Source organism: Mustela lutreola, chromosome 11 (genome assembly GCF_030435805.1).
Source record: "Mustela lutreola isolate mMusLut2 chromosome 11, mMusLut2.pri, whole genome shotgun sequence".
Lineage (NCBI taxonomy): Eukaryota > Metazoa > Chordata > Mammalia > Carnivora > Mustelidae > Mustela > Mustela lutreola.
Window position 1 is genome coordinate 25,684,422 of NC_081300.1, and position 22,458 is coordinate 25,706,879.

At 53.0% G+C, this 22,458-nt stretch overlaps 1 protein-coding gene across 3 annotated transcripts in view; it reads left to right on the forward strand.

Annotated features, from left to right (window-relative positions):
* Positions 1-22,458, forward strand: part of ZBTB7C (zinc finger and BTB domain containing 7C) — a 339,190-nt gene that overhangs the window by 228,614 nt on the left and 88,118 nt on the right. Inside the window, exon 1 of one of the 3 annotated variants that reach the window (XM_059139106.1) lies at positions 3,987-4,260. The exons of the other annotated variants lie outside the window; for them this stretch is intronic. The gene's annotated coding sequence lies outside the window, so the exon portion shown is untranslated. Of the gene's footprint in view, positions 1-3,986; positions 4,261-22,458 lie in introns of those variants that run through there. 3 annotated transcript variants of the gene reach the window in all.

Below are 22,458 nucleotides of genomic sequence, written 5' to 3' on the forward strand. Positions count from 1 at the left end.
AGGCTTATCTGAGGAGGTATGTTTCTGCAAGACACAGGGAGAGCATGTCAGGCCAAGGAATCCACACATGCAAAGTTCCACAACAGGAAGGAAAACGAACCCTAGCAGAGGACAGGAGCAGGAGGCAGGGCTGAGCTTGGAGAGAGGAGCAGGAATTTTGCCAGAGCCTTGAGGGCCACTGTGAACAGTTTGGATGGCATTTTAAGTGCCCTGTGGTACTGGGCTGAGGGAGGGGGACAGGAGCGGGAGCAGGGAACCCTCGAGGAGGTCCCTGCAGAGGTCAGGGTGAGAGGGATGGTGGCCCAGCCAAGGGCAGTGGAGGAGGAGGTGGCAGGAAGAGAGAGGACTGGAGATCTATTTTGGAGCTAAACTTGCAGATGGATGGATTGGCAGGGGTGGGGTGCAGAGCAGGCCGGAGAGGGAGGCAGCCAGGGTGGCTCGGAGTTTCCGGCTTAAGTAATCCTCAGGCTCAGGGCTGTGCAAATTCCCCAGAGAAGACTTGCTCCAGGGCTTTTGACCAGAGTGCCCCCCTGCCCCCATCTCAGCCTCCTCCTGGCTAATAATAGCCTCCTGGTGCAGGAAGAGTCATCAGACTGCCTGTTCAACAGCTGGAGAAACTGAGGCACCCATCAGCAGAGCAAACTTCTCCTAAAACAGCCAGCTATAGGAGCTAGACAGAGCCAGAGCTGAGCCCCAGAAACAGCCTTTGGGCACCAGAGTTCTGAAGACTGTGGTGTCCTGTCCCGTTTTATAATTCATGGAGCCCATGACCTTGAACAAGTGGTGAGACCTCCGTGAGCCCATTTCCCCATCAGTGACATGGGAACATAAGAGTATCTACCTCATAGTGAGGTTGCAGAGGTGAAGAGGGCGGGGTACACCCTCAGTGGACATTAGCTGTTTCTGTTTCTGGATAGCACGGTCCAGATCCGTCTCCACCTCTCTGTACCCACGCACACAGGTGGTCTGCATGTGTGCACGCACCTTCAGAAGCCGCGGGCGTGCCTACGTCACAGCAGATGCACAGGCACCACTGAGGTCTAGACGGTAGCCGGTTTGCTCCCTGGGCTTCTGTTTAGCCTTCTGAGCCATGCTGGGTGGTTGGAGTAGAAGCTTTCATCCTCCCTGGACCAAGAGTGAGTTGTGGGTTTGGAGGCAGATGTGAAAAGCAAGGCAGCTGTAAGCCAGCCTGTTTCCAAGAGCTCTGATCAACCTGACCCAGGAAGAGGGGCGGGGGCGGGAAAGAACTGGGAGAGGAGGAGGGGCTCCAGCCAGGGAAGGAGTGGAGGCAAAGAGGGCCTAGGAAGGAGCCACATCCCAAAAGGAAATGCACAATAACAGATCTAGAGTCTGGCCAGCCCGGAACCCCTTCTGTGGGTGGCTGTGCTAGCCTCCGCAGTCTCTTTCCCCGCCCCAGCCCTCCGAAACTCCTTTCTGTTCCCGTTCCCAAAAGGCACCTGGCACGGGGACTGAGAACAAGGAGGCAAGGCTGGAGGGGGCCATAGGGTAGGGCTCCCCACTTTTTGCCCAGAGCCCTTCCGAAGGGCGTGCCCCAACTGGGCACACACAGACAGTGATTAAGGGGGAGGGAGGAGGGAGGAGAGAGGAATGACATTGACTGTCCACTGCGGGGCCCAGCCGGTGGGCTGGCCAGTGGCCAGCTCTCCCCTCAGGCTCTTGGCTGCAGCTTCCCAGGCCCTGGCCCCACCCACTGGCCTACTCAGACACTCCTTCAGATCGGGGCTGGAGCCCTGCTAGGAGGGGCCGCCTGGGGGCAGGCTGGGCTCGGCACCGCAGCTCTCCCCCACCCCTCCTGGCATCCTCCCTCCTCCACCACTCTGCCCACATCCAGCTCCAGCTGGGTTTGAAAGAGGTGCTCCAATTCTCCCTCCCTCCCTCCCAAGCAGGCCCGGCCCTGCACTCTCTCTTTCAGCCAGAAGCTGCATCCCAGCAGAAGCTGCATCCCTAAACTGGTCGCACCATTCAGACCCCAGCCTGATGTTGCATTCACTGGGAGAACCTTCTATACCTGGCCAGCTGCCTCCCCCCCCCCCCAAAAGCCTTCACACCTGCACCTGACACGCCCTCCTGCTCCCGGCAGCACTTACATCCCAACCAGCCCAGTCCCCCTCCTGCAGCCCTTTCCCTGAGCCCAGTCTTCATGTCTTCTCTTGGCTCCTTGTCTGCTCAGCAGAACTAGCGCCCTGCTCCTTAAGGACCATTTACAGGGTTGTAGGTGCCCTGCCACACACTGACCGGCCCCCTGTGCTCTATCTCCCCACAAGGCACGAGGCTTTGAGGGGGGGGCACCCCTCTGCACCACCCCACCCTGTCTCCACCCAGGCCATTGAGGTAAACCTCTTCCGGGCTCACAGCAAACACGGCTGGATTGATACCACTCCATCCCGGTCCCATACTGGCACTTTCACCTACCGGGTCCGGGAGTGGAGTATGAGTTCCAAATGACTGGATATTTAATTAGTGACTTTGTGGACAAAGGGATTTGTTTTTTTGTTCCTGGGTTTGGGTGTTCCAGGAATACGTGGTTTTTGATTAAAAAAACAAAACAAAACAAAAACACAAAACAAAAAAAAAACTATGGAGTCACCTAATCTTGGAAACTGTCCACCTGCCCAGATGAAGTGCTTCCCATTCTGAACTTCAGTGATGGATTCCCTGACGTCGCACCCCCTCCCCACTTCATTCCATGCCTTCCTGGCTCCAAGACTCTCTGTCCCCCTCCACCCCCCACGCTGCTGTCCACGACCCTCCCACTGTAGCAAGGAGCGTCTGGCAAACCCATTCCTGCTCTCACCCATGGATATTTACAGTTTTGGAAGCACAGAGAGAGACCCTTCCTGCCTTTCCAAAGCAACGTTGCCTCCCTGGTGTAGGCTATCTGTAGGGCGTGCCCCACAAAGGAATGAATCACTAAGACTAGAATTTCAGGCAGGGGTCACCTGTTGGAGAAAATATTTTAGTCTGAACCATCTTCCTGGAGTTCTTGACCTTCATGGGCTGATGGACCTGTGGGATTTACCTTTGGCTTTGGGGTGCTTTAAGGCTAGTGGCCTGCCCTTGGAAGAGTGGCAGAGGCCACAGACAGCCAGAACTCTGATTGGGCTCCTTTGTTTTGTGCTGATTCTCCATGGCACAGGGGGCCGCTGATCACCAGGGAAGAAAAGCTCCCCTTGGCTCCTTCTCCTTATCTGAGGGGAGCCAGCATAGACACCAAGGGGTTAATGAAGATTTCACCCTCCCTAGGTGGAGGGTTCTCCCAGAAAGAGGGAGAGGAGGCCTCCCCAGCTGGCAGTTCTCAAAAAGGGTATGGTGTGTGGCTTTAAGGAACAGCCACACCTCTCTGTAACTGGTGCTTGGCCCACCCCAGATGTGGACTGTTGGATCTCTGGTTGGCATTTCTGAGTCAGTCTTAGAATGGAGACAAAGCAGCCGAGATCCTGTATGACATGTTTGTTGCGGGGAGTGGGGCAGGTTGGGGGGAGGCTCCTGGAAGTGGGCTCCCCCATCTTAGGCCTCCTGGCTCCACCTGGGCCAAGCCCAGCTGGACTCCAAGGGGGAGGGAGCTGCAGTTCTGTGCTTACTTCCTGCACTTTCTTCTTTTATATTCGTCACTTGAATGTTCTCCCTGCAGTGTTTGATTTGGTGAAGTTACACTCAAGACCCTTTGAGAAGAAAACATAATTCTAGTAATTTTATTGGACTCAGGTTTCAGGCAAATGGAAATAAAATTGCCTCTAAAAATAAAAGACACACAGAATTGAGTAAAACAATAATAATAAAAAGCTGCCCTGATTTGAGATAAGTGGTAAGGCATTTTGTGAAATAGTAGAGGGAGAAATAAATAATCGAGGAGCCCCGGGGGCGGGGGTGGGGGGATCCCCTCCATCCCCCCACCCCCCGCTTTCATTTCTGCTTTACCTTTACGAAAGAGTTTCATCTGTGTGTGATAAAGTGAAGCACAGAGCGCGGCTGGTGAAGTTGGTCCTTGCCCCGCGCTTAGCAGTACAGGTGGACGACAGGGGCTGCCTGCCAAATACTTTGGTTGGAGGGAGGGGTGGGAGTGCTCTCTCAAAACCACTCCTGGAATGGCTTAACTCGCCCTGCACGAATCAATGACAACCTCCCGCCGGCTGCGGCAGGCTCCCCGGAGCAGCGCTGCCGCGTGGATCCCCAGCCCGGGACCCTGGCGGCGCTCAGGACTCGGCTCCGGCACGAGCGCGGCGCCCCCGGGGCGGCCAGGTGGGTGTGCGGCGGCCAGGGCGGCTGGGAGCCGGGCCGAGAAGGGGCAGCCGGGCTGCAGAGGCGGGTAGGGAGGGGACCCCTTCTGGGCGCTGCCGGGACCCCCTGGCCCCGGCGTGCGCTCCCACTGTCAGGATGGCAGTGGCGGCGCCCGGCAGCAATTTCAAATCCGCGATGGGGCCGGACCGAGGGTCCCGGGGACACCGGGGCTGGGGTCCCCGGGCTGACCGCGGGGCGCGCGGCCGTGTCCCTCTCGGCCGAACGCGGGAGGGACTCTGGAACTCTGTAGGCAACTCTTCTGGCTTGCTCCGTGCCCCGCCACCCCCGTGGGCAGCTTTCGGTGGCGGGGAGAGAGGACAGCGAGGCACGAGGGCCGCTCCGGAAGGGAGTGGCGGACAGACGCGGATCCTTTAAATGTCCTCCCTCCAAAAAAGCTAGGGCTTCCCCAGTGTCAGATGCAAAACTCGGGGGGTAAGAGGGAGACCAGAGCCGTGACAACTCGGGGCAGAAGTCGAGGTCCGGACAGGAGCAGAAATTAAAGGGACGACCGGCAGAAGTCCCTGGGCGAGCTGTAGGGAGTCGCGTTGCGATCCTCGGGCTCGAACCGCCCACCAAGCTGGGTGGGCAGGGGACCCTTCCCGGCGCTCGGATCTGCGCGGGGTGGGCGGGGCGACTCCCTCCGGCTGTGCAGTCTCGGAGCCCCCGGCACGGCTTTGTGCGCCCCCACCCCTGCCAGCTCCCTGGCCGTCGCCCTCCCGATCGCCTGGTTCGCTGAGGCGGGGGCACGACGGGGGCGCGACGGCGGCGGGCCACAGGGCTGGCCGGGGACTCACTCTGCGAAGAGCCCCTCGCCGCCGAGTGTCCCTAGTGCGGTGCAGTTTTCCGCGTGCCTGTGGTGAGGGCTCCGGGGTGCATCCGGTTCGGTTGCCCGCCCGAGTTTCTGGCTTCTGTTGTCCTGGCTGTGGGCAGGCGGGCAGGGCACGACTGCGCTCTTTCTTTGAATCCCCGGTGCTGGGTTTCACAGGGGGCAGCCCCATTCCCATGATTCATTGGCAGGCTGTTGGCATATCCCTTCCAATCCCTCCTCCAAGTGCCGAATTTTGAAAATGTAAAGGAAGTGTTTGAAACAATCAGACTTTTCTCCAGATTGGATAGAAGGTTTTGTGGGAAGGGAGGGGAAGGTCCTGCCAGGTTCAAGTTTAAGCTCCACTCCTTTATCCAGTGATGAACTGAGGGATCAGAAGGGCCAGGAACCCCCTCTGGAAAGATCTCCAGGAAAGGAAAGTAACCTGGCTATCGCCCTTAAGGCCCAACCTGGGCTGAAAAGGAGAAGAAAGTCACTCTCCCTAAAATTGCCAGGGTCAGCCGGTGCTCTGTCTTGGCGCTGGTGTCTCGTACTGGTTTCTAAACTCTCCCCAACTACCATACCTAGGGCAGGTGTCTTCATCATCTGCATTTCACAGGTGAGGAGGGACTGAGGCCAAGGGGGTCTACTGAGTCCAGTGCGCCTTACCCAGATCCACGGGACACCAGTGCCACACCCGCCTGGTTTCCAGAACTTCATGAAACTGGTAGATTTGGATCCCACCCAGCACCTCTGAGACCTTGGGGAGATGCAGACAGGAGTCAGGCCTGAGCCCCTACCTCTGCACAACCACACAGACATGAGGCTTACACAGAATAGTGAAGCTAGGTAGCAAGTAGGTTATCTTCCCCAGACAGCCAGGAGAGGCCCTTTGCAATCAGATCACAGGCATTTTGGCAGCCAGAGGGTCAAGAAGGGCTTCTGATCAGAAATGATATTGGGGCAGAGGAAGAACAAAAGAGCAAAGGCCTGGAGGTTGCATAGAACTCAAGGCCTATCCTGCCTCGTCAGTGCTGGGAGTAAACCAGAGGGTAAAAGGCTGGGAAGGAGGAGATGGGACATTCAGAGATCAGGTGCCAGACTGTGCTTGGCACACAGTCTCTCCTGTAACCCACATCACTCATCAGATAACCACTAGTCCCACTTTGCAGATATGGAAACTAAGGCTTAATGGGATTAAGTCCAGTTTATCAGTGACCGAGCCAGGAATCAAAGCCGCCCATTACACCTATAGCCTTTAGAATCTTACACTCCAGTTAGGGGAGGCAGGAATCCCCTGATATCATTATAGCACAATACGAAATAGTGTGTCAGTGTTAACAGTAGTAACAGTTTTGAACCTTAGTTTCTTTCCATTCAGTCTGTCATTTATTCAACAACTACTGTGTTGTCTAATGTGTGATTCCAGGCATGATGCAAAGCGTTAAGGGCTAAGGACCTCAGCAGGTGAAGTCCGAACTGGTCCCGGGGCTCTGTCAGTGGGAATGGCAGTGACTCATCCTTTAGTGGGGACTCACTGGATTTATTTATTTATTTTGATTGAGCGGATTTAATGAGACCATATGTGGGAGAAGGAGGAATGGCAGGAGGCCTGGGTGAGGAGGCGGGTGGACGGCTGGAAAGCTGGCCTGTCCCCATGCTGCAGTCACAAGGACTCATCCATGGCCCTAGCAGACCTGTGGAAGGTACACAGTAGGCACGCAGCTTTTTGAACCCCTGCAGCTGTGATGATCAGTTCCTGGTTATGGGTTCTGAGATGGGCTTTTAGTTTTGGCACGTCCCAGCTGGAGATGTCAAGAGCCCCATGCAGCCTCCAGGAGGACTGGCCCCTCTCTGGACCAGGGCCAACAGCGTGGGAACTGTCCTGAGGCATCAGCCGCTTTACACACACATACACACACACACAGAAGGCCGGAGCTGTGCTCCTAGCCCTCATCCAACCACTGGGGAGGCTCATCAGTGTTCACAGGACTTGGTAGCAAAGCTAGCACTAGAACCCATGTCTCTTGGCCATCTGTAATTCTCGGAGCAGCCCACACTAGCCTGCCAGGGTGTTTCAGGGCTCAATGCCAAAGACCCTATTCCACTTGCTTGTACCCGCACTTCAGGGCCATTTCCTGATGCTCCTGTCCATCTCCATTTTAGCTGACCTGACATATCTGTCCTAATAAAATGGTGGCAGATGAATCTTTGGGACAGAACAGCCATAAATATTCTAGGACATTTGGCCTGTTACCTGTCCTTCCATCTTGAATGGTATAATAGGTATAAGATCACTACCTCTAAAATTAACTATCACTTTTGTGAGGAAGGTGAACTGATAAATCTTGCCTTGAAGCCAAACTCCTCTGAGTACTGTTCTGGGGCCTTCCTTCTTTGGGAACTGACATGGGCCCTTCTGGGAGGACTTCTTTTTCTTCTTCCTTCTCCCCGTCCCGTCCCCTTTAGAAAATATCTTGTGTTTGGGGGTCACAAGACCACATTGCATTCTGTTTTGATGTCACCGTGCCCAGATAAAGGCATTTTCTCCTGATCTGAGATTATCAGCCCAGTAAGGGCAGTGAGCACCCCACTGGCTGTCCCGTGTTTGCAGCAATTACACAGGTGTGCATTTGCACAGGGATGTTTGTCTGCTCAACCCTTACTCAGTCCTCTAGGCTGGGCCAGGGAGAGAGCTATTCACTTTATTTTCCTTTGGCTGGGAACTGCAGAGATGAATAGAGGGAGGGGAATCTGGGGCTGAGAGATTGTTGCCAAGAGCAATTTGAAGTCTCCTTCATATTAGTCAGAGATTGTGTTTTTCCTTTCTGAAGCTGCCTGCCTCATAGTAACTTCCACGAAGGAATTTTTTCCCATCTTTGTGTGTGTGTGTGTGTGTGTGTGTGTGTATTTTAATGCATGCACATGCATCCTTGTTAGTTTTTGTTTTGGTTTTTAACTTGCCAGACTTCTCATGACTTAGCATAAAAAAAGAAATAGCTTGGGGAATGGGGTGATGAAACAGGTCCTTTATACAATACATTCTGCATGTCGTTGCTCAATAAATTTGAATAGTGATAGACCCCGAGGTTTCATGATGGAGTGAGATGAGTAATTCCTGTGAAGGAAGAGATAATCTTTAGTGGATGACTTTGAGAATTGCCACATAATTTAACTTTCCCTCTGCACATCTTGAGCCTGTGTTTAGAAAAAGAGGAATGTGGGCTGTCTTCTTTCGAACTCCCTTTTGTTCCATAGGGAAGCCCCCTCTGTCTGTGCCTTGCCTGGGAGAGTACCAGTCGGCTCTGCCCCCTGCCCTCTCACAGTCTCCCCTGCGCCCCCTCCACCATGCTGGAGGCCAGCTAGCGAGAGGGAAGCTTCCCCTATGGGGTAAGAGCTCTTCCCCCACGGTGGCCTGGCTTGCGCCCTCATGGAGGATGGAATAGGAAAGCTGGCATGCGCCAAGCCTGCGCATCCTGGGACAGCAACCTGGGGCGGAATGTTTCTTCATCAGCAGAGAAGTGAGTTCATCCTCTGAACAAATCATGTGGAGCAACACCGAGACTCCAAGCTGGAAAAATTGCCTAATAATACAGTATACAATCTAGGTCGGCTTTTTCAAATTAGATACAAACCAGAAGCAAATGTACACGTGACCCTCCCAAATAATATCACAGAACTGAACTTGGCACACTCCTTTTCCCAGGGCTCCTTCTTTTCTGGCTATGGATCCTGGCTGACAATCCTGTTAAGTTGTTTCTGGAGCGAACAGGTTGGCCTGTTGGTTGTTGCGAATTACGGGTAAAGGCCACTGGTGAGGGGAGAGTGACCCCAGCTTTTGTCGGTGCCTGCCTTCCTTAAGCCTTGGGGAAGTCGAGCAGAGGATGCGTCTATTAAGCGGAACCTAGGTATTGGGAAATTTTCTAGGTTTTTAAAAAGAACAGCTTTATTGAGATATAATGAATGGTCCGTACAAGTCACTCAGTTAAAGTTGTACCATTCAGTGGCTTTTAGTATATTCCCGTATGTGCAGCCATCACCACCAACAGTGTTAGAACACTTTCATCCTGCAAAGCAGAACTCGGTCCCCATTTAGCAGTCTCTCCCCATTTCCTCTCAACTCCTCACGTTTTAGGTCACCGATCCTCTACTTCCTGTCTCTAAACGGATTTGCCCCCTCTGGCCATTTTGTATGAACTGGGTCATGTAATACGTGGCCTCTCGTGACTAGCTTCTTCTCCTTTGCATGTTTTTAGGGCACATGCACTTGTAGTATGTATCAGTACTTCATGACTTTTTATTTGGGAATGACACTCCTTTTATTGGTAAGATCACATTTTATGTATCCATTCTTTAGTGGATGGATGTTTGGGTTGTTTCCACGTGTGGCTCTTGTAGATGACGCTGCCACGAACATTCATGTCCAGGTTTTCGTGTGCACGTAGGTTGGCTTGTCTCTCGGGTGTTTACCTAACCCTGGAAATGCCTGGTCATACAGCGGCTCCACATGTTACCTTCTGGGAAACCACCAGACTCTTCCTCATGGAGCCACGCCATTTTACATTCCCACCAGCTCATATATGAGGACCCCAGTTTCTCACCATCTTTGCCAACACTTGATAATATCTGCCTTTTTATTAGAGCCAGCACATCTTCTGAGGGTTTGTGTGCTCCGAGAGGCAACACCTAGGCAACGTTCTGGATCCCCACAGTCGCATTGGCTTTCCATACTTGTAGGGAGAGCCGTCTCAACTTCTTGGTCATTCTGCCTGGCTGATGGTTCCTCTGGATGTCCCCGAGTTGTCTTCAGGTTTTCCGTCTGTGTTTCTGTGGGACAGCTCCCACGGTATGACTCAGGGGTTGGTGCTCTCCTTGTTTTCCTAAGGAATGCTTGAATGCTCCAGAGCGCTGGCCGTGGGACCCACTCCCTCAGCCCCACTCTTCCCAGCTAAGGCTGCTGGTGGAAAGCCAGGCCCTGGGAAGGGAAGAAATGGGCCTAATGGAAGTGAATTTAGACACATTGTTCTATGTTTGGGTCTTTGAGTGGGGACTTAGTGGAGATCCTGATGTTTTTATCTTGTGGAGTGACCCCTTTGGGACCACAAAGGAATCTGTTGGTGAGCCTTGACATCTTAGGCAGTGACAGTGAGGCAATCCAAGGCTACCTCCTTCCTTTCTTTTTGGGGCCCTGGGTCGCTGGCAAGACCCACTGATTCATCTAGAATGGTTTGATGTAGCTGAGTGTTCCATTTCCTGCTGGCAGTTCAGCTCCAGGATATAATAATTTTACCCCATTTCCATACCTGTGGGACTGACTTGGGGTAAGACTCCTCACAAAGACAAATTTGAGCTGAGAGGGACAGGGAAATGCACCCAGCCTGAAAGACTCCCAAAGATGACAAAAAAATTATCTGTTCACCAGAACATACTGAGGGCTTTGTCAGTGGCCATTCTGGGGCACCATGTTCAACACACGCCAACCTCAGTACCAGAAATCCTTTCCAGTAGCTTCTGTGAAGTCATTGTCATTGACTTTGGTCTGTGTGACCCCAAGAGCTGCTGGGCTCAGTCTCTGCTACTAATTTACTCTTCACCTTCAAGCCAATGCTTCCTGCAGCAATTCCTAAACCTGATTAGAGGTAATGACCTATGAAAACTTTTAAAAGATTCCAGGCATCCCAGGCCCCACCCGGGAAGAACAGAAGAAGAGTCCAGTTGCCTGAAAAGTGGTTGTGACAGAGAATGTGGTCACAGCTTGACCTCTTTGGGCCTTGATTTCCTTTTTCAGCATGAGAAGCTGGATTAGATTGGTGTTCTATTTTCTTTTTAAAGATTGATTTATTGATGTGAGAGAGAGAGAGCAGAGGGGAAGACAGAGCTGAATATGGAGCCTGATGCAGGGCTTGATCCCGTGACTTGGAGATCCCAACCCTGCATCATGACCCCGTCTGAAACCAAGAGTCAGATGTGCAACTGACTGTGCCACCCGGGCACCCCTAGTTTGACATTCATTAAAGGGATTCACTGAGCTGACCCCAAACAGTTCTGTGTGGGTCTGTTTTTGCACAAAATTGTATTTGTAACAAGGGGACTCCTACAACTGTAAAAAAATTGGGCGATCCCCTGAGTAGATGGTTCCTGCAGTTGAGCTAAAGCAATTCTGAGTATCACCTTCCCAGAGGACGATTGTCCCAACTTCCCCGAGGAGGGTGGTGTATCAGGAGTGGCTGATAGCAGCCACTTACTTGATAATAGACTCCTGCTCTTTGAGGAAAGGCTCCCTGCAGTCCTGGCTGGCCCAGGGCACAAGAGTGACATGGCAGAATTTGACCTGGCACCCCTTTCTTCTCTCCACCCCCTTGGTGGCATCCGCACCTGCTTCCCTTGAAACACCTAGAGCTTTCCACCCCAACTTTGATTTCTACCAGGAGCTGTAGTGTCCTTCCTCACGCGCTCATTCATTTAACCCCCATTTCCCAGATATCTCCTATCAAAGACAAGTTGACTAACACTCCATGCTGTCCTCAATATGCCAGTATATTTTAACCAGAGAGGGCAGTCCGAGGCTAATCCCCAGAGCTGCAATTTTAGGGCTCTTGATTTGGAGGCAGAAGCGTTTTGGAGAGGCCCAAATTCCTGGCGTGTAGGTAGGGTGACCCCACCTCCAAGCCCGTCAGCAAACTCTGCCTCCCTACCCTCCCCCACTAGGGCTCTGCCCTCATCTGGCTGCTGGGAAAATGCTTCTGTCATCCCTGGTCTCAGCCAGAGCCATGCCCTCCTCCTCAACTCCCACCTGGAGCGGGCGGGCGGAGGAGGGAAGGGAGGGCCGCTTTCCTCGGAGATCTGAGCTCCACGCTCCAGCCCTTGGCTCCCACCCCGTCACCCTGACTGGACAATTCACAGGACTGAAATAATCACTGTTTATGAAAGCTGTTGCAGGGAGGGGGGAGCAGGCGGAGGAGGGAAGGCAGGGTCGCATTTCTGCCTTCCAACAAGAGAGGCCAGGTGAGGCCCTCTCTTCCTGGGACTGTGCACACTGCTTGCTGCCAGGATTTTGGAGCCTCGCTTTGGGGTGTTTTGAGAGATTTTTTTTTTTTTTTTTCTAATGAAGGAAGAACCTGGAAGGCTCATTTGAATAGGGATTAATGTCTCTGTGGCCTGGACCTGCAGAGAAGGTGAAATTCTAGAAGGGTAGAAGTTGCAATAAAAGGAAGTGGGCTTGATCTGCCCCCTCCTGCTGATTAGTGCGGCCTCCTTGGCTGGGGACACGTGTTTGGGGTGGGTTTGTGGGCATTGATGTGTTTTCCTTGGGACTGTATGTGTGCCCGTGTGTCCTCTGTGTCCACTCCACACTAAGGACATTGACCGTCTAAGCTTTGAGCTTCTGGCCAGGGGACGGGGACCCCAGGGAAGTTACGAACCACCCTGAGTGTCTGCAGCCCTGGCTTGTCCACACTCCGCGTTGGCCATTTTTGTGGAGGGCAGTGAAACAGGCACTTACTGTCCACTTTTTTCTGGGTACTTCCATGCTCTTCATTCACAGCTCAAATTCCTCTCCCCCCTGGGGCCTGCCCAACTGGGAATTACTCTGTGTTCCCAAGTCACCCACCCCCACCCCCCAACCTTCAAAACTCTCACTCAATCCCCCACCCTCTGATGGTCTGACCCAGTTACTAGGAAAGAGCCGGTTCTTTGTGCTAATCCACATGAAGGTGTAGAAGACACTGGCCACAGAGTCAACCCCCACTTGGCAGGGCATCTGTCTTTGAAAGAGGAGGCGTGCCAGCCCATGGTTCTCCTGGTGGGTCATCCGGCATGAGGAGAAGGCAGAATCAGTAACTCTGGGCAGAGCAGGGGGCAGTTCATGTGGGAACGGGGACTTCTTTTCTGGAGCTACTTCAGCCAAGCAACTTCAGCCCCTGCTTGTGATGCCTGGGCGCAGAGGTGGCCCTGGGGTGGTGGGGGCAGGGATGGAGAGCACCCTGGGCTGCTCTGTGGGGAGAACCAGGCAGGTGAGAATGGTTCCCCTCTCTATAGGTCAGGGGGTTGCCAAGGTGACACGGGGTGTGACCCGCAGAAACGGGGAAGGCTGGGGAACAAATGAGTGAGGGCCAAGATCGAGATAAGAGGCTCTGCAGAGGGCGCAGGCCTTGGGGCAGCGGGCCCCTTGGTGGGCACTGTACACAGCCAGCTACGGGGTTCTCAGCTCAGAGGCTCCCTCCCGCCCGCCCTCTCCTGTCGGGGCTTGCTGCCGAGGGGTGTGTCCCTGAACCACCCCTGGCCTCCCTCCACCCCCACTCCCGGGGTGCACCCTCTGAGTGAACCTGGCCTCCAGCTCTTGGAAGCCTTTCCAATAACATGATGGTGAACTCTTTGCAGACCCAGGCAGAGGCAAGAGGCCGGAGCGTGAGCCAACCTAGAGCCTGAGTCCATGCTGGGATGAAAGACCAGGCCAAGTGAGCCTCCTGTGGAGGGAGCCAGGAGAGGACTGGAGGGGCCCTGCGTAGAGAAACTGCCCTGTGGTCAGAGGGGCCCCTGCAGGTGACAGCCAGCCAGCAAGGACGGAAGTGGCGGGCCGTGAGCTGGCTCCAGAAAGGACAGGGGTGTGGCTCTCGCCCTCGCCCTCCTCCTCCGAACATTGTCATCCATTCATCCAGTTAGGACCAGAACTTAAAATGAAGCAAGATTCTATAGAATCGAGTGTTACACTCGGCTGAGTGGTCCAGAAGGATGCTGCCATTCAGTGTCAGAGCACAGGGTAAGAGGCGGAGCCTGCAGGACAGGCTTCATCAAGGTGTCCTGAGCTGGGGCGGAGGGTGAAACACCTTGGCACAGCCTTCTAGCACAGAGGCTCTGGGGCCAGGGCCAGGTGCAAGCAGCCACTCTGTCATTTACATGCTCTGTGGCCTTGGGCCAGTTACTTAACCTCTCTGTGCAATGGCTTTCCCATTTGTAGGAAGGCATGAGATTCCCCTCCCCCTGCCCCCCACAACCTGGGGTTGCTGTAAGGACCAGACAGGAGAGGCCCTCCAGGCGTAGCCTGTAAGTGTTGGCCTTCACCATTTGGGCAGGACGAACAGTGATGCATCACAATGGCCCATTTCAGGTGTGTGTCTGCAGGTGACATGAAGCTGGAGGGAGGCATCCTTTGGTCAGGATCTCCCCTGGAGCCTGGAACCATTGGAAATTTTGGAAATAAGCTGAGCAGCACCCCCTGGGAAACTGGAGATGTGAGCCCACTGTAGGTTTCAGGTGACGGATTAAAGCCACTGGTGGGCATGCTGGGCAGGGCTGGCCTCTGAGCCCTGCTCTGATGGGGATAGAAGGGGGACAGCACATTGGGGCTGTCTTTAAGTTCCAGGGTAGATGACCGATACAGTTCTTCTGGTGTACTTAATAAGAAACTCCTTAGACCTATGACGAAATCCTGGCCTGCTCTCAGACCCTGTCGATTTTCCAATGATGATGAAGGATTATCTTATCATGGGTTTTTCCAAAGTAATAATTACCAGGCACCAAATCAGAGCAGGTAATAAAGGAGGGGGCAATCAGCATGAGAGATAATAAAGGAAATAGAAAACAGTAGTATGGAAACTTTTAAAATGATACCCTCTGAAGAGGTCAAATATTCTAGAAACAATGTATCATCAAGGAATGGCCCTAGAGCCAAGTCAGCAGATCTTCCCAGAGCATTTGCATTGCCTTGCTCGTGGCCCTGTGGCGGTCGGTCCTGGCTGCCCCATTCTTGGCAGGGCCCTGCGGGGATCACTTGCCTGGACCGCACCAGGGAAAGTGTTCTCCATGCCACCCATTCTTAGAATGCACCGCTGGCCACCACAGTGCAGTCACACCGCACCAGAGGGACATCTGCTGTACAGTGACTCCCACGGCTGTCTGACCCAGCTCAATGCTCTGCATGGCCAAGTCCACTGGGGCCACCACGGAGGAGAGGCAGACAATGTCGGACTGTCAGAAGGGCCTCTTCCTCCAAAAATTCTTCCCCACAGATGGTAAAGCCAGAACATGGGTCTCCCTACCCTGAAGACCACACTCTTGCCATGGCCTTGACCACCTCTTACAACCATTGCATTGGTCCAGCGAGCACTCTCAGTTATGCTTCTCCAGCCTGCTCTGACCTGAGTACTGGGATGGAAAGTGCTGGAACAAGGTGCTGTGAGTGGTGGCTTCCCAGCACAGGGGGTTCTCTGTACTCCCTGGGATCAAGGGGGCTCCCTAGCAGGGAAGCTGGAGCCAGCTCAGTGGAGGTGGGGGGAGGGTAGGGCAAGAACAGATGTCTGGGAGGCAGCCAACAGGAGACACACCGTTCAGGGTTGGGAACCTTGTTCTTGGGACACTGCTGACTCCAGAATCCCAGCAGGAGTGAGATCCCTTCTGTGGCTTCAGCAGCAGGAAGCACTTGCCCAGGTGAGGATCCCTTAGCCTGAGCTCCCGTCTCAGCTCACATGCACCCACCTCCAGCCCAGTCGCCGTGGACTTCCTGCAGCCTCAGAGCCTTGGATTAATTCTTCTGTAAATGTGAAAATTATAGCTGCCTTCGGAGCCGATGGAAGAATTTAAAAGATAAATTATGCACCACATCTAGCACAGACTAACCATAGTTTGAAAATAGTTTTAAACTCAGAACTTCCATACAGCCCATTTCTGGCCTACTGTCCCCAGCCCCACCAAGAGCCCCTGGTTTCCCCCATGGCTCCTGTGTTCTACTCGGGCTCCTGGCCCTTCTCCTCCCACTGCTGCAAAGAGCCAGCGCCAGATCAGTGGCCACTGCTCCTAGGTTTTGCCCTCAGTTTCCTCCTGATTGTCCCTGTGCTGGTTCTTGCTGGAGCAGAGGGTCTGGGAGAGAGGGGACAGCAAGGGGCTTTCTCCCCAACTAACTCTAAAAGGCTTCCTTCCCCTTTTGTAAAGAGGTGTCTTTGTTTTTGCATTTTCTCACTCACTTCTGCATGCTCTCTCTCTCTCTCTCTCTCTCTCGCTCTCTCTCTTTTAAAATTTATTTATTTTAGAAGGGGAGAAAGAGAGTGCAAGAGTGAGCCTGCACAAGTGGGGGAGGGGCTGCGGGGGAGGGAGAGAGACAGAATCTCAAGCAGACTCCCCGCTGAGAGCAGAGCCCATGGAGCTCTATCTCATCACCCTGAGATGATGACCTGAGCCAAAATCAAGAGTCAGAACCTTAACCGACTGAGCCACCCAGGCACCCCAGGCACCTCTGCTCCTCGAGGAGCAGGAGCCCCTCCAGGGTCAGTTTAGACAACTTGACAGACACCAACCAGTATCCCATGACTATTTCCAGGTCCTCAGCCAGTGAGGGCAAGTGCCCTGGCCTCACTCTCGAGGCCCTGGGACAAGCCAGCCACCACCCCCAAATCCCACTGCACCCCAAAGATCCTGTGGTCCTCCCATTGGAAGGACTTCCGGTAGCTGGTTCTGTTGGCCAGGCCTGCAGGGATGGGCATGCAGACTGTCTCCCATCCGCTGCACCAGCCAGCTATCTGTAATGATGATGAATGTAATCAATAATAACATAAGGGATAATTTAGTAGCATCTGAAAAAGGTAATTAGTAACAAAACGCCACCATTCTCCAAGGTACTTGGTTGCATTTTGTTTGGCTCTGGGGACTACAGTGCAGATTCTCTTCCAGCACGTGCTTTTGGCTGCCGGAAAAGGTCTGTGCTACCCTGTATCTCCTAACACATTCACAGAGGGGCGCCCATTCTGGCCTCCTCCCGTCCCAGGCCCACCCAGGGGGTCTCAGGCAGGCAGACAGACCGCAGGCTTTGCTTGGTTCTTTCATCAACCCTGCAAAGTTCAGCATTACTAGGTAGGGGTCACCACGCCCCAAAGGAATGGATGCCAATTAAAGGCGCACAGTTTGCCTGGAGAGTTGGGGAGCTAGTACCCAGTCTGTGATCCCCAGGTCGTGAGGTTAACATGACAACTGAAATGATTCCTCGCAGACAGCTTTGCCTTAATTGGCATTTTTCTGGCTGGCTGAGCCCTGCAGGATAGAAACCATCTCACTGTCCCCAGGCTACACCACCTCCTGTCCATCAGGGACCCCAGAGCTGAGCATCATACATAAAATACGAGAGAAGCAATGGTTCATATGAATAAACGAGACTCTAACGTATATGCATTTGTGCTCTACAAGTTAATTACTAAAAACTTAATAATTGCTAAGGAGAACTATATTTTCAGGAAGCATCTCGCAGCATTTATTTCTGTACCCACTCGTTCTTCTAGAGTCTGAGCTATAGAATGAATGCTGAGAGCTACTGTATGCATTATATTCGGTGTTGTAGTCCCTGTGGCTCCAAGGCTGGGGGCTCTGGGCAGTAGCCAGCAGGCAGAGTTCAGTATGAGGACGTTAGTTAGGAGTGCCCCGGGGAAGGGACTCTTACAGGAGGCTGAGGGAAGGAGCTGGAAGGGTGGAGGAGAAGCTGATGAGGCAGCCCCAGCCTCTTCAGCCAACCCCCGGGGACCTTTGCAGGCATCCTCAGACAAACACGACTTGGGGTCCGTGGCTCTGTAGCCCAGGCAGTCCTGCAAGGGCGGTTCGGAGCTGAGGGCCGACCACTGACGGCTTCCCAGCAGCCGGCACCACCAGGGACTCTCAAAGGGGATGGTGTGACTCAGCTCTGTGCCCTCTGTGGTCTGTATATGGCCTACCTTTCTCTGCAGACGGGAAGGATAGCCCTCAGGGCTCTCTCCTCTCCCTGCGGCCCTGACCACAGAGTGGAGCATGTAACAGGTGGTCATAAAGCAGTCAGTGAGCCATGTGGCGCTAGAGGCATAGGTGGCAGGCTTGCTGGAGGTCTCTGTGTCTGGGGACCCCGCAACCCCAGCCACAGCTGCCAGGAGGGAAATGCTGCAGCTTTGGGGTCAGCCCCAGGGACAGGATCACCCTGGCCCCACTCCTTATTTCGGCAGGGAGTCAAGGTCTGAGAGGGAATAGGCCAACTATTTGGGGGGTGGGTAGTAAGGCTGTGAGTTACACAAGCTGCTGCCATTGTGTCTGTTCCCTCACTCCTTCCTTCCTGTGTTCGTTGGTTCATTCATTCATTCATTCATTCATTCATTCACTATTCCATTTACTGAGATCCTCCAGGGAAGCTGGCATCGTGCCGCGGGGCCTGGGGTGTGGGCGGCTTTTCTTCAGTGTGGGGTGGACTCTGTGCACAGCTGGCCGAGAATCCTGGGCTGCGATAAATCCCCAGCCTGGAACACTCCCTCCTCACCCCCTAACTCCGGGGAAATCTGGCTCACGGGCCCTTGGCCTCCGGCTCTCTGCTCTCACTTGGCATACCCCCGCCCTGGTCCCACCCCTTACACTTTGCTGTCCATTCCAGACGCTTCTCCGGAGCGTGTTGTTACAGACTGAATCAGCCCAAAGCCTGTGCTCTCAGCCCTCACTAGCCTAGCGCCGTTTGCAGTCCTCAGTGAAATTGGCTTTCCCTGCGGGGTGCTATGGGGGGTGAATGCACCACGTGCTCCGAGGCCCCTTCCGCCGGGGAACTGGCACGTGGGCAGGACAGCGTGTATGGTCTTGGCCCTCACCCCAACACAGCTGCCTCCGGCAGTCCATGTGCCTCTGGAATAAAGCTCAAATAACCACTACGTCTTCCTAAGAGAGAAAGAAGCGAGTAACAGTCGAGGTAGTCCAGAATCGGAGAACGGTGATGTCCGTGTTCTCCCACCCACTCAGCTGGACACCGTGTGCCGGAAAAGGACAAAGGCAGACAGTGCCCAGCATCATGGACATGGATTCGTGAAGCACCATTAAAAGAAGAAATGTGTTGCCCACAGGGCTCTGCCTCCCCTGGATTATGCTGAAATCACGGGGGCCCTTGCAGTTCCCCCTTTCCAAGCCAGATCCACTGGCACCCAGCTCAGCCCTGCTGCAGCCCTCTCCCACTCTCTGGCCCCACAGTCCTCAGCCCCTCCCCTAAGCCCTAATTTCATAGACTCCAGCCCACCTGGCCAGGTGGGTGCTCCGGGCACTGTCTTTGCGGTGTCTCCAGCCATCCCGGGGCCATCCCAGACCTGCAAGATGGGCTCTTTCACTCAGGCCAGGGCTTCAAGGCCAATGACTGCCTAGCTGCAGGCAGCTAAGTCTGGAATCGCATTCCTGGTGGAATGAGATGGAAATGCAGGGAATAACCTGCTAAGAGGGAACTCAGAAATGGAAGCTGGTGTTGTGTGAGTAAATGGGAGTATGGGGCAGGGGTCCTAATCCAGAGCGCTCCCAGGCCCAGCTCTGTGGGAAGGGTAGGAGTGGGCATGGGAAGTGGCTGCCTCCCTGGGAGGAGCCTGGGACCGCTTGAAACGGGCCAGGCCAGCCAGAAGTTCACGGGAGACCAGGTGCCCACTGGACTCTCCTGGAACCTTCCAGAGCCTGTCACCTGCAGCCATGCGCCTTCCTTTCTGAGCTGATGCTCCAGGACACAAGAGTGAAAAGTTACCATGTGCCTTCCCAGCCCCTTCCATCTGGAAGGCCTGGAGTTCACATTCTGTGTGTGTGGTGCTAAAAAGCCACGCAGTTCAGTCCCAAGTAAATCCTTGATGGGTTGATGGGAAGATGAAGGTCAGCATGGTCCTGCCCTTTGTTTTGGGGTTGTACAGACCCACCTGCTGGCTGGTGGGTTAAATCTCCTTTGCTTTCCCCCTATGCTTTTTCCCCAGTGCCTGGTCCCACAGCGTGTCTTGCTAGCCCTAGTTCTAACACACATTCTGGGACCCAGATCGTTTCTCCACACCTCCCCTGCCACATCCAGGGACCCAGCACCCTCCACTGGCCCTGGATCTCCTGCCTCTCTGCCTCTGCTCTGGAGCCTTCCACACGTTCTCTTTTAAAAGAGAATCATCTTTTTAAAGCATCGATGGGATATCTGCCCCTCTCTAGCTTCAAACTCTCAGTGGACCCCATTGTAATTAGATTGAATTCTAAACTCCCTACTATGGCCTAACTCTGTGCTACTCAGAGGTTGGTCCTTGGACCAGCAACTTGGAGCCCACTTGGGAGCTTGATGGAGATGAAGCGTCTCAGGCTCCAGCCCAGACCTATTGAATAGTGAATTGAAATCACTGGGCGGCATGCTTGTTGCCCTTTGAGAAACAAAAGCCTGGGAGACCTGGTGAGATCTGCCCTATTTGTCTCTTTCACCCTGTGGAAGGCCAACACCATGCAGACTCAAAAGGCCCTTTCTGAGTCCCCAAATAATGGAAACCCCCCATTATTTATAATTCTGTTCTTCCACATTTTTTTTTCCTTCGCAGCCCTCCTCCCCATCCATGAGATGATTATTTATCTTTTTGTGATACTGTATGCTCTCCCACTAGAATGAAAGCTTCATGAAGGTAAGATCCAGCCAGTTCTGCTCTCCCACTGTGTCCTCCCAGCCGAAAACAGTCCCTGGAGGGGACCCAGTCAAACCAACACACATTTATGAGCACCCGTGACACGCCTTTGCAGGGTTTCCCGGGCCCACTGAGAGTTTTTGGTCTGGTTGCTAGGACCCACCTGTCATGTGTGAAAGTTAATTCAAAATATGGGAGCTGGGGGCACCTGGGTGGCTTAGTAGGTTAAGTGTCTGCCTTTGGCTCAGGGCTTTGATCCCAGGGTCCTGGGACTGAGTCTCGCATCCGGTTTCTTGCTTAGCGGGGAGCCTGCTTCTCTTCTCTCTCCTCCCCACTTTGTTATGATCTGTCACTATCTCTGTTTCTCTCAGATAAACAAACAAACAAATAAATAAATAACTTCAAAGAAAAAATAAGGGAACTGACTACTAATGAGAAATGTCCCCAGATTCCCCAAGTTCATTCGGTTGGAAAATGAGAAGGAAAGGGATGTGCCCGGTAGCTTTAGGGAAGGAGCGTGTGGAACATAGGTCTTCCAAGAAGGTGGGATTGGCTGCGGAATGAGGACACTTACCTGCTGGGCTTGTGGCGATGTTCTGGCTCCTTCTCAGTGAGTGGAAACAATCAGTCTTCAAAGATCAAGAAGAACAGACACCAGTGTTCTTCATCACTTTAACCTAAATGGAAACGGGGCAATGGGAGAGAAAAAGACCCTTTAGTCTAGAGCCATGGTTCTCAAAGCATGTTGCCTGGACCAGCAGCATGACCCGGGGCTTTGTTAGAAATGCAAAATCTCAGGGGCTCCCAGCTGGTGCAGTTGTTTTCGGCTCAGGTCGTGATCTCGGGGTCATGAGATCGAGCTCTGAGTCAGGCTCTGTGCTCAGTGCAAAGTCGGCTTAAGATTTTCTCTCCCTCTCTCTCTGCCCCCACCCCCACCCCCACATGTCTTTCTTTCAAATAAATAAATAAGTCTTTAAAAAAAGAAAGAAAGAAAGAAAGAAATGGAGAATCAGAGTCCCCACCCCAGAACTATTGAACCAGGAAGTCTGGGAGAGGGACCCAGTGATCTGTGTTTTAAGAAGCCTCCAAGTAAGGCATCTAGTGGGCACTGGAGCTTGAGAGAGTGATGTGATAACAATAATCTCTTTTTACAAAAATACATACAGTAATACATTTCTTATAGAAAGTTTGGAAAATCGGAGAACTGTAAAGATGAAGGGATCACTAATTCTAGCACTGAGAAATAACTTCAGTTAATACTATTAATATTTTGGTGTATCTTCCTGCAACCTTTTCTAAAGCCCATGTGTAATTTTTTAATTTTATCCTAACTGGGATTCTGTTGGTCATTATGCTGCTTTATTCACTTAGCAGGCTCCTAATCATTTCCAAATCATTCATAGGAAACTCATTCTAAGTGCTTCACATACATTAATATACCACAAACACTTGGTTTCCAATTTTCTCTAATGTAAATAGCATCAGAACCAACATCTCGGCTCCAAAAATCTGAATATTTTCTTTTTAAAAAATATTTAACTTCAAAAACAGTTTTAGGGGCGCCTGGGTGGCTCAGTGGGTTAAGCCGCTGCCTTCGGCTCAGGTCATGATCTCAGGGTCCTGGGATCGAGGCCCGCATCGGGCTCTCTGCTCAGCGGGGAGCCTGCTTCCCTCTCTCTCTCTCTGGCTGCCTCTCCGTCTACTTGTGATTTCTGTCAAATAAATAGATAAAGTCTTTAAAAAAAAAAGTTTTAAAGTTTATTTATTTATTTAAGTGATCTCTGCACCCAATGTGGGGCTCAAACTCAGGACCCCAAGATCGAGAGCTGCAGGCTTCTCCGACTGGGCCAGCCACCAACCCCAAATCTGAGTATTTTCTTAGGATAAAATGCTACAAGAGCAATACATAGGCAAACACTGAATACTTTGGGTCTCCAGATAAACATTTTACTATTAAAAAAGTTTTCAAAACTTTTA